At 32.5% G+C, this 9,612-nt stretch overlaps 1 long non-coding RNA gene across 1 annotated transcript; it reads right to left on the bottom strand.

The window, feature by feature from the left end:
* Positions 1–1,216: 1,216 nt before the first annotated feature.
* Positions 1,217–4,344, bottom strand: LOC123909744. The gene is made up of 4 exons (XR_006810001.1): positions 3,446–4,344; positions 3,285–3,354; positions 2,636–2,791; positions 1,217–1,459 (listed from the first exon to the last, which is right to left on the bottom strand). It is a non-coding gene; the product is annotated as an uncharacterized LOC123909744 (long non-coding RNA).
* Positions 4,345–9,612: the final 5,268 nt, after the last annotated feature.

Here is a 9,612-nt window from a genome sequence, read left to right as displayed (position 1 = left end):
TTTATATTAAAATTTTAAAAGAAAATATATTACTAAGGGAAAAACAATTAACAGAAAAAAATCTTATTAATATTGGTATTCATTGTTGAATTTTCCTTATGTGTAAATATAAATTTGAAAAAGAAGAGGATTGTTAAATCATTCATGAATATCAATTTTTAATATTTTTAAATTTAGAATATAGCAAATATAGATTTTCATTTATATGGTTAATTAAAAAAGGAAAATAGTTGTCCTATCGGTTTAGAAATTTGTTGGACTAGGCCTCCGGCCCATTTTCGTACAATAGACCGGGTCACCCTAAGGCCTAACGCTAGGCAGAACATACGGTGGACATGCCCTAGAGGAATACCAGATTAGGGCCTGTAAACAAGTCAGATCCGTTGGATCAAAGGCCTTCAACGATCTTCCTACACATGGCTACCAGGACAGCTATCCAATAGAAGGTTCTAGGGCCTAAAAACCCTAATTCTCACACTATAAAACCTAACTCATCATTTAGGCTAAGGTATGCACAATTTTAACATAGTACCTCTCACGGCCAATAGGCTCCCTACCTTTGAAGCCTCTAATCAAGGGTTAGCCCTTCAACTACCCTCACTATAGCTGCCAACCACATATCGGATGGTCTTTTTACCACTATCATAGACCATCCTCCTTACCACCGTCGTCGATGATCCTACCAACCACCGTTAATGGATGAATATTAGGTTAGATCTAAGTTTGATTGTGAATATAAAAATGAGTTGTCTTCCTAAGTGAAGTTTTGAACATAGTTATGGAAAGAACGTAGACAAATTCACTAGACACTACAACAAAACTGCTCTGGAGCGTCGGCCAAAATTAGACGCTAAATGGCAAAAAACGGACGCTACAAGGTATTTAGCGTCTGCTTAACGTCCAGGTCATGGCGGACACTTAAACGCCTGAAGCTAGACAGTTGCGTCCAGTAGACGCTATTTGGCGTCCGTCTGAGGAGATGCTATGTTGAAGCTACAATCACAGGTATACGGCAGACGCTAGTAGCTTCGGCGTTTGTGTGACGCTATGTGTATGGTTTGCTTCTATTAATTGTTGCCAATAGAGTCCGTGTAGCGGACGCTATTTCTAGCGTCTGCTTTATTTTGAAGCTATTTATTAGCCAATAGAGTCGGCTTGGCAGACGCTATTTTATTTTATTTAAAAAAAATATATATTTATAATTAAACTCTCTCCCAACCACACATACAAATCCATAAAATCAATAGTCATACAAAGTGACAAACACAATATCTCAACCAACAAACAAACTAAACTTATTTGGTGTAAATTTTAAGAATCTCAAGAGATTGGCAACCATTATGTTATACAACAATAACACTAAGAAAAACAAATCAAATATATGTCTAACAAATCGAGAGTAAAGTCTACACCGAAAAAACCTATTTGGTGAAGATCCTTCCAAATCTTCAGTGACAACCTGAAAATTTATACACAAGAAAGATTGGTGAAGATCCCAATAAGGATATAAAACACTAAATGAATAACTCAAATCGTTAGCTCATATTGCACCAAATTAGTGGCTAAATTAATCATGAGGCAATTCAAAGAGTAAGGACCAATTAGATACAACTGGGAAGCTTAGGGATAAAACTAAACAAATGCAAATCAGATTTTGAAGTATTTTTGTTATAGAGATAGATAATTATATGCACATACATATGTGTAATTAGCTAAAGATAAGGCAATTGCAAGCTTCGTATTGGTTGATCTCGTGCATTTTTAAAAAATTAAAAAGAATAAATTCCCTTAAAGTATAATAAATCTTAAACATAAATTGGATACTTTAGCCACCATTCAAGCACATCAAAAGTCGTCCAAATTCAAAGAAAATTAAATGTGTGAATATGTATTTGAAGAAATAGAAGAACTAATCACTCACAAGCTGAGTGGGATAAAAAATTGCAAAATTTATGCCAATAACTGATACAAGACATTAAATCCAATAGCACACATCCCACAAAATCTTGAGGTCATAACCTTTTTGAGAGAAAGGCTCACATAGAGTGGAGAAGCAAACAACGACAACAAGTATGCATTTTGGAACAAGTTAAAACCATGCGTATATAACAAAATGCCAATTAGACTCAAGCAATCAGGACTTTTATTTGCTCAATGTGAGGGAAGAAAGAACCAATTAAAAACATAGTAGATTCAAGAAATGCCACAAATACTAATAGACTTTAGCAATTTCTATAAGCAACAAGCATGTACTTTCTCCAACATGTTAGAGATGAAAAGAAACAGCCATAATGTACATATATTTATGGATCACCCACAGCATAAGCATGCTATTTTATACACTTTCATTCCAAGCATGATATAGATATGCAAAACATGATTTAAAAATACAAAGCACGAGAGATCACAACTATCAGACAATCAACCAAAGAGTCACACAACACAATTTAATCCTAATTTTCACACTTGTTGCAATGAATAGAGTAGAGTACTGATGCAAAAATCTATTTAATCCTAAATTTCCTCAAATGAAATTAACCTTCAAGAATCAAGCAACTTCATCATTTAACCAAACAAGAACAAAACCCTAAATTTCACTGAGAAAAACCTTAAACAAAGAGCAATAGTTACGAACCAATAAATTTTGGGGATGTATGGTGGCAGAAAAGTTGAGGACGACAAACTGTTGGGGAGGAGTGATGAAAGCTACGAACCAATAAATTTAGTCTCAGCTTCAACATTGCTTTTCGACTCTTCTCACTTCTGCTTTGCCTAGAGCCTTCAGTTCCACCTACATCTCAAAGTCCAATTAAACAAATCAAAATATAACAACATCAGAGGCCAATATGTATATAGTATTTTCAATTGAAGATACATTCATGATAATAAAATGCAAATTGTGATTTCTTTAGATAAGGCTATAACTATGATCCTAAAATCTTTCACATTATTTCATTTTTCCAAAATTACAATCCCAAAGAACTTTGTTTTATATCATTGAAAAAGAATATCCATATCCATCGATATCGACATTTATTTTATAATAATGTAAGGATAGTAGTAATTGTAAAATTGCATTCTCATATCTATATCTATAATTATAATGGTGGTTTGGTTTATACTGTACAAGGCTCAAAAGTTTTATAATTATACATGTTTTGTGATTATATTTGTTCTATTATATAGTAATTTTGACATCAAACAATGTTAATAATAATGATGTATAATACAAAAAAGGAACAACGATTTTCTGTAAGCCATGAAAATGAAATTACAAAAAGTACCTTGAGCTTCGTCTTCTTAGTCGTCAGATTCGTCTTTGTTGTCTTCAACAATAGGAGCATCGTCATCTTCCTAATGGGAAAACAGATCATAAGAGGAAATGAGAGAATAAAACAAAGTAGAGAATGAATAGATCTGTCCAATTCAATGGAAATGAGGAAACCTGCGGAAGAGGTTTCTTCTTGAAGGTTGTTTCCTCAACGAATGGGAGTTGTTGGTCAGCTTTGTTGGCGGGATTGCGTCAATAATGGGATTACAAGATTCGCACAAAGAGACAAAGTTAGGGTTTCTTTTCTTTTAGAGGGAATATGCAGGGATAATGAAAAAGGGATGGATTAATTAATGAAGAAAGCACAATATGATAAGCCACCAGGTAAACTATAAACATTCAACAACATTTATTCAAAGGACATATCAATCAAGCAATACCATAGTAAAGTTTCAAGATAGAAAGTTGTGACCTCAACAATGGCATAGCTAACTATAAGTAGTATATTATAACCAAATTGTTGTCACCAAATTTAAGTGGTATGCATAATATAGTAAATTATGTTGATTAAAATAAAATATACCTATGAAGGACCAACAAATCTAGTATTTTGCATGATAACCAAATAGCTTTAGAGATGCATAAGTAACTCAGTATTTTGCAATAGAATCAATGACCAAATAGTTTTAGAGATACAAAGAACTGTAACTAATTCCACAACAGTGTCAAAGTTGAGTTTCTATATTCAAATTGGTCAAATTCACTTACGTATGATGTTGTTGTTGTTCGGTAAGGTGTTTGAGAAATCAAAATCGAAAATCAAATCCAAATCTGAGAAGAACATCTGGTATTTGATACCTGGAGCTTTTGTCACCTTAGATCTGAAACAGATGTTCCGCATCGTCGTTGTTGAACCCATCGTTAGTTGGCATGGAGAAATTGAAGAAGGAGAAAGCGATAGGTGGATGATTTGACGATGGATTCAGCGACGTGTTTTTTGGAAAAAAACAAAAGGGATTCGGTTGAAAGAAAACCCTAAGAAAATCATGTGACCTTTGATTGAGTGAGCTTTTGTGAAGTGGTGAACCGTTCACCGAATTTGAGGAAAAAGGTTTTAGGGTTCATATGAAGCAGTGAAGAGGGTTCCCTCCCTTCTATTGAATTGGGTTTTTTGAAAATCAAAACTAGGGTTCTTGAGATAGGGTTCTTGAGAATGAGTGAGAAAGGGAAATAAAAAATGAAAGGGTATAAAAGAGGATTTCTTGGTTAAAAGCAAAATATCAAGATTTTGTTAATTTTTTTATTTAAGTATTTATTTAATTCAGTCTCTTTAGCATCCGCTCCAGCAGATGCTAGTAAATTTGTTAATTAACTAATAAAAAAGAGAAGTATTTGAGTCTATCTAATCAGACGCTAATATGTATTGTAATTTTCATTTTCGTTTAGCTTCGAAGTAACGTCAACAAGAGCGGATGCTATGTTTAATGATTCTTTAAAAATTAAAATTAAATGGAAAATAGTTATAGCGTCCACTCAACAGACGTAACTGTGACGCTAGTAGCGTCCGTGTCGTGGCCGACGCTAAAATGTTGAAGCTACAAGGCAGTTTTCTTGTAGTGAGAAACAACAGCTTAATCTCATTTTTGTGTTCACAATCACATGCTAGAACTTAGATCTTGCCCAATATTCATCCATCAACGGTGCTAGAACTTGAGTTGGTGAAACCAACACCACACTCATACCTTCCTGAAATAAATCTGGTGTTGAGACATAAAACTGGGCCATAGTTCAAGAAGATTGGAAGAACAACACTGATTAGAATCCATTACATGCTCCTCTCTGGCAGCCACACATGCTCCTCTATGGCGAAAGAAGGTGATGCAGCAAAGGCGGCGGAAGAAACAATGGCGAAGCAGCGGCAGGACCAAGATGGATATAGTCCGAAGGAGATGTCGACTTGATGATCAAAGCTGTTTACATGAGACATATCGGTAAAAAGTTTAAGCTTTCCTCTTGCTGTTAAGGTCAATATTTGAAAGTGTGATAACCAAATGGCTTTAAAAGTTAAAATAAATAAATTGCGTAAAAAAAAAAAACTCAAAATAATTGTGAAAAATTAAATTGCTATGTGATATGTGTGCCAATATTAAACATCAGGATAAAATTGAAAGAGAGGTCACTTGTTGTCACTATTAAGTTCGATTAAATAAATCAAACTTTAAAAATTGTGTAATAAAGGTGCAAGATTCATTTATCACCAATTTTCTTGAATAGTTATATACAATATTTAAATGATTAATCCCATCATAAATATATTTCTTTACAGTAAATTTTATCAAATGCACATGGTTCATGAATATGTTCTTACACTTATGCCCAAAAGCTTCAAATGGAGCAAAATTGTTCCCAAACGCACTTGGTTCTTGATTATCTTTTTTGTAGTTATACACAATTCTCTAAATGGATAAAAGTTGTTCATGTTTGCTTTAAAAAAAAAAGTTGTTCATGTAATAATCTCTAACGGTGCATATAACACTTGCTTCATGTAAAAAGTTATTTCTAGTAGTTATATGCACCGTTACTTATATTGTTTCACTAATTTTCTTGTTGTGAGATTCATATATTGGCATCATGCATTATTTTGTATTTTGTTCTGACTTTTGCATACTTGTATTGCGCATGACACAGAGGGATAAATATCCATATGAAGGGTACGAAAAAAGAGCTTCATCGGAGGATTTTGAAAATTCCTTACACTTGGATTGCTCTCAGTCTCGCGTCAATGTTTCCGATGGTGATTTAGATGCCAATATCTGTCATAAAAAAGGCACAGTTTGGGACCTAATTCCTGGAGTGAGAGAAACTTTGTATCATCATCAACAAGAAGGCTTTGAAGTCATTTGGAAAAACTTGGCAGGAAGCATCAGTCTTAAAAAGTTGAAGACTGATGCTTCCTGCCAAGTTTTTCCAAATGACTTCAAAGCCTTCCTGTCGATGAGGATACAAAGTTTCTCTCACTTCAGAAATTAGGTCTCAAACTGTGCCTTTTTTATGACAGATATTAGCATCTAAATCACCATTGGAAACATTGACGCGAGACTGAGAGCAATCCAAGTGTAAGGAATTTTCAGAATCCTCCGATGAAGCTCTTTTTTCGTACCCTTCATATGGATATTTATCCCTCTGTGTCATGCGCAATACAAGTATGCAAAAGTCAGAACAAAATACAAAATAAAGCATGATGCCAATATATGAATCTCACAACAAGAAAATTAGTGAAACAATATATCACCATAGATTGAGATATATCAAATTGAAATACTACTTCATCTTTCTGTATTTCTCTTGAGATATATCACCTACACATTGTAGACAATATAGTATTTAAAAATGAGTTGAAACACATATTTATATTTCTAAATTATTTGGATTGCCCTCCTTTGATTGAATGCCTCCAACATCAATGATACATACCCTCAATCTATATAAATTTTAAGGCACTACAAAATCAATAAATAGAAGTCTCTTTTATCCTCTTCAACTTATTCACATGAAAAATTAAATATATTCTCATTAATCAACATAAGAATATAAGAAACAAATAAGCTAAAACATTAGACTAATAAAATAATACACAAAAAAGAAGATTTTTCTAGTAACAAACATTATATCAATAAAAAAGGATGGTTACATGACTGCCATCAGAGTTAAATACACATCCTGTTTGTTTCCTTCACATGAAAAAATAGTCATATTCATATTAATCGATATCGGTATAAGTAAATAAGAAAATATGCTTAAAAATTAGACTAACAAATTATACCATATCGCTAAAATAGGAAGCCTTAAATATTTGTTGAATCTGCAGATTGTCCCACATTCTAGCAATGCACACTTTTATACTACTTTCATTTGTCGCATTGTCGAGGTTATTGATCTCCAGCTCCTGTTGGCCTGTAAGGAAAACAAACCAAGATTGTATATGTATAAAGGGTTAAGTCTTATGTAATTGGAAATATTGCATGTGAAGAGCATAGGTGTATGAAATGTAAGAACAATATGCTTACTTATTTGCATTACTTTGAGAAGCAGACATGATGTGGTAACTCTCTTAGTTGTGTAATTAAAATATTTCTTGGGTGTGAAAGGTGATGAGTATATGAGGAATGGACACATTTATATAGGAACCAATTAATGTATGTTATGAATATAGGAAGAGTTAGGCTTGTTCAAAAAAAGAATATAGGAAGAGTGTTAGGATGTGACCCAAAAAAAAATACGAAGAGTTTGGCTATAGAGAGTCACACATGCAGTGGTTACAAATATTAATTACTTGGAGTTACATGATAAAGTAAATGTGGGAATGATTAAGTGGGAGTTACATAATAAAGTAGATGAGAGAAAGACAAAAGAGCCACAATTGATACGTTGTTATACGGACCACCAAAATGTTATATATCTTTCATTGTCAACAAAAAAGAATTCAATAATAGAAAAAATAATCTTTTAGATCATCATAATAATTAAAGAACTCAATAGTAGGAAAAAAAATAGTTCAGAAAAGGAAATTGTGTTGTAGATCATAATAAATAAAATAAATAAATAGTTGAAAATAAATTTATAAAATGTTATAATTTCAAACAATAAATAAATATAAAATAATTGAACAAATAAAAAAAAATACATTTAATTCTTTTAAATTTTGCATGAAATTTTTTTTGAGGTGTCACATCATCATCATATGAAAAGTAAAAAAAAAGTAGTATAAATTTTTTATTAGTGAAACAAACAAATTATTTATTTTAGATTTTGCATTAGAACACTATTGAGTATGTAAATAGTTATGCAATGCAACATGATGAGCAAAAAAGAAGAGTATTCCGTATAAATTTTTTATGGATTTGGTAGCCATAATTTGTAAGAAGGTTTTTTTTATGATAATTGTAAGAAGTTATATAGTGATAATTTGATATATTGATAATTAAAATGATTTAATTAAAGGAGATGATGAAAAAGTTTTTTAATAGAGATTGTAAACTTTTCTTATAGAGTGCCACATCATCAAAATACTTGATTGTGAGCAACTCAACATTCCTTTTACTTGTAAAAGATTCCCAGACTATATAAGTTTCCAATTTCATTTTGCACGCTCTCAATTTCCTTTCCTAGATTCATCGATTTGTCTTCTCGCGTCTTCATCTTCCTCCAACAACACCGTTTCACAGCCGCAACTCTCCGATTGAGTTTCAACCACCGCCACCTCCAACTCCGCTTGTTCTCTCCGATAAAATGACGATAACAATAGTAGCAACTTCGATAATCGTTTCAAGCTCTGTAACGGAAGAGACATTTATAAAGAACTCGCATGGCTTGGTATTAATTCGAAGCATTGTTTGGTTTTGATTTTCTTTATTTGGATTTGCATATTAGCATTTAATGAAGGAAGATAAAAGGAAGAAGAAAATATATGTGAAGATACGTTGTAAATTAGTAGTACCTGATAATAGAAAAGCCAACGACCGATTTACCTTTCATATTTGTATTCTTAAATCACTTAAAATTGATTACTTTTCAACTTAGAACGTAGAATGTAAGCTTAGTTCGACTTAAATATCATTTTTCCATTTCGTTTCTTCTCCTATTTATTCAATGGCTTTTGATTCCCCTTTACTTGTTTCTTGTCTTCTCCTATTCTTTTAGATTGGGTGCAAAATATACTAAATTGATGTGTTAATGTTGTGCAGCGTTTGTGTGCTATAGAATTTTTTTTTTTTTAAATTGAAGAGGGTGGTGATGTGATTCTGTTTCAAGTTTTTGTAACTGGTTTTGTTTAATTGAGATTTGGTTTGAAAGTTTTGGCCGTCGATCAACTGTTGTGCACTTGTGCTTGCAAAGGTAAGAACATTTTTGGTGGATTAGATTAAATTAGGGGTTTTGTCTTTATAATTTGGTATAATACTAATGATGAATCAATGAAAGATATATTATATATCTATTGTTTTATTCATACCATGCTTTTAATGTAAAGACAAAACTACTAATTATGCTTTTAATGCAGAATTATTTTGAAGATAAGTTTTGATAAAATGGCAGAAGATGACCATTCAGAAGTTCTCAAAGCTCAGAGGATATCAAGGTTCAGAAGATGTAAGCTTCAGAGGTTGAGAGCCTCAGTAGTTGATAAGTCAGAAGATGATAAACCTCTGGATTGATCTTGATCTTTGTAAAGACTGGGTTATGAAGTTTGAATCATTGCATCAACACTTTTATCAATAAAGAAAGCGACTACACAAGTGATTCAGGATAGCCTTCTTACATAATCCCTAGTCTTAAGGAAGGAA

The sequence above is a fragment of the Trifolium pratense genome, linkage group LG2 (assembly GCF_020283565.1).
Source record: "Trifolium pratense cultivar HEN17-A07 linkage group LG2, ARS_RC_1.1, whole genome shotgun sequence".
NCBI lineage: Eukaryota > Viridiplantae > Streptophyta > Magnoliopsida > Fabales > Fabaceae > Trifolium > Trifolium pratense.
The sequence above is the reverse complement of the archived record's forward strand: the minus strand, read 5'-3'. Positions and strand labels throughout refer to the sequence as shown.